Here is a 2,973-nt window from a genome sequence, read left to right as displayed (position 1 = left end):
GCTGGACGAGGCGCCGCGCGCGGGCGGGCGTGCGCGTCCGCGCGCGGCCCGCCCGGGCGCGCCGGGGCGCGCGCGCGCTTCCGCGCGCGGCGGCGACTCTGGACGCGCGCCGGGCCCTTCCCGTGGATCGCCCCAGCTGCGGCGGGCGCCGCCCGCCCCCCCCTCCGCCCGCCCTCCGCCTTGCCGCGGCCGGCGCCCCAGCGGCGGCCGCCGCCGCCGCGCGCGCGCCCGTCGTCGCGGCCGTCGTCGTCGTCGTCGTCGTCGCCGCCCCGCGCGGCGGCGGCGGGGGCGGCGGCGGCGGCGGCGGGGGCGGCGCGCGCGGGCGTCCCCGCGCGGCCGCGGCCGGCGTCGGCGCAGCGGTTCGCGCGGGGGAGGGTCCCCGGGGGGGGGTCCCCGGGCCGGCGCCCCGCCTCGGCCGGCGCCTAGCAGCCGGCTTAGAACTGGTGCGGACCAGGGGAATCCGACTGTTTAATTAAAACAAAGCATCGCGAAGGCCCGAGGCGGGTGTTGACGCGATGTGATTTCTGCCCAGTGCTCTGAATGTCAAAGTGAAGAAATTCAATGAAGCGCGGGTAAACGGCGGGAGTAACTATGACTCTCTTAAGGCGGCTTTTGAGAGTATAGTTACGAACTGGGCATCGCTGCAGAGATCGCACCTCCTCGTGGTCCCGCTGGATACCCTGCATAGGGTAACGAAGCCGATCTCTGCCCCAGACAAGGTCTCGTTGGAATCACCAGCCAACGAGGACCTCCGAATTGGTGAAACAAATTTCAGGTAGGAGCCGCGCGGCTTTTTTACCTAAGACCTTGCCCACGGGTGTTTGCAGCTGGGCAAAGACCGGCAAGCGGTTTGAGGGGTGCCGCTGCCGATCTCAATCCTTCCCCACCAAAAACTGACTTTCCTAGCCAGATCCGACAATGGGGCCGTCGATACGCCTGTACCAGGTATCGATTGGCACCCAAACTTCTCATTTGGACTGGGTAGACCTGGTGTCTGAAAATTTTAAAACAGACTCCTCGTCTGCCAGACGGGTAGACCTGGTCTCCCGAGGGGTAGACCTGGTCTCCCGAGGGGTAGACCTGTTCTCCCGAAATTTACCATCTGGACCCCCCGATTCGGCGAAAAACGAAATTGAACTGGTGAATTTGGAGTTTTGCAGGAGTGATAGGTTATGCTTTGCTAACGAGAATGTTCGTTTTTCTATGAATTGGGAGTGTTTGAGCAGGTTACCCGAGGTGTACGAACAGCTGACACCGCAGCCGACAGCGGGAGACTCTGACAGCGGTCTCCCGGGGACTTGTGTACTTGAAAACGAGAGGGAGAGCGGCGAGAGCGAGGGGGCTTGTGCTTCGGAACCGTTGCCTCCCGAGCCGGAGAATGCCAGCGTACCGGCGACTCCCCCAGCCCCTCCGGAGAGCAGCGGGAACGGGACACCTGAGGACATCCCCACGGTGACCGTTCCGGACAAACATCCACCCTGTCCACGCTGCGGGACCCGGCAGGACAGCATGAAGGGCTTGATTGAACACCTGAAAAGAGCCCACGGGGAGAAAAAGACTCGGTTCCGATGCTCAAAGTGTGGTAGGGAAGGTTTTAACTTCCACAGTATCGCCTGTCACGTCCCAAAATGCAAAGTCACAACGGTGGAAACAGCTCCGGCCAAGGAGTGGACTTGTGAGGAATGCGGCCGTGACTTCAAATCAAAAATCGGCCTGTCACAACACAAAAGACACGCTCACCCTTTGATCAGAAATCAGGAACGCATTGAAGCTTCCCGACCGAAGGAAATTAACAACACGGGAGCGCACAAAAAGTGCTGGACTAAGGAGGAGGAGGAGATGCTGGTAAAATTGGTAACTCAGTTCCGGGACTGCAAAAATATTAATAAACTCATTGCGGAACAGATCACAACAAAGACAGCAAAACAGATCAGTGATCAACGGAGGTTGCTGCCCAAGGAACCAGCTGGGGAGGATAACGACCCTGGGGTGAGCCATCGCACCAGGAGAGCAGCTGCGGACTCGAAAACAATGGCCCGGGGGTGTGAACGACCCGGGGAGATAGAGGCGGGCGGGGAGCCGGAGATGAGTCATCAAAGCAGGGGAGCAACTGCAGGCGTGAGAACAATACCTGAGGCAGGTCATCAGCCTAGGGAGCCAGCTGGGAGCGTGGGAACTGGCTCTGGGAAGAACCACCGCCCAGATAAGAGGAGGAAACACCTGGAGAAGTTAACGACCAGTGACCACCAGCAGAGAGAGGGGCAGCTGCGGGCCCATTACCAGAGGACACTCGGTGAATGGCTTTCCTCCGGGAAGATTAACACCTTCCCGGAGGCCTTCAAACAGCTACTTAACGGCCAGGAAGTATCATCACTGGTCAATGAAACAGCGCAGGACTGTTTTGAAGACCTCGAACTGATAAGCCAGGCAAGGACATCAACCCGAGGAAATTCCAACAAAAAGGGGACCCAGGAGGTACAGTCCAGGAGACCTCGGCAGAAGTGGATGACAAAGAGGGCCATTAAGAGAGGTAATTACCTCCGCTTTCAGCGATTATTCCATCTCGACAGGGGGAAACTAGCTAAGATTATTCTGGATGATGTGGAAAGCTTGTCTTGTGATATCCCACCCAGCGAAATTTATTCGGTTTTTAAAGCCAGATGGGACACACCTGGAGGATTTGATAGCCTTGGGAACTTCCAAATTAATGGGAAAGCCGACAACAGTGCTTTCAGAGACTTAATTACGGCCAAAGAAATTGAGAAAAATGTACAGGAGATGAGCAAAAGCTCTGCTCCTGGCCCAGATGGGATCACCCTGGGAGACATCAAGAAGATGGACCCGGACTATTCCCGGACCATGGAGCTTTTCAACTTGTGGTTAACATCAGGAAGAATCCCAGATACGGTGAGGGGGTGCAGGACTGTGTTGATTCCTAAATCAACCAGACCGGAACGCTTAAAGGACATTAAC

The sequence above is a fragment of the Lichenostomus cassidix genome, unplaced genomic scaffold, assembly GCF_008360975.1.
Source record: "Lichenostomus cassidix isolate B80296 unplaced genomic scaffold, HeHo_3.0 HiC_scaffold_43, whole genome shotgun sequence".
Taxonomy (NCBI): Eukaryota; Metazoa; Chordata; class Aves; order Passeriformes; family Meliphagidae; genus Lichenostomus; species Lichenostomus cassidix.
The sequence above is the reverse complement of the archived record's forward strand: the minus strand, read 5'-3'. Positions refer to the sequence as shown.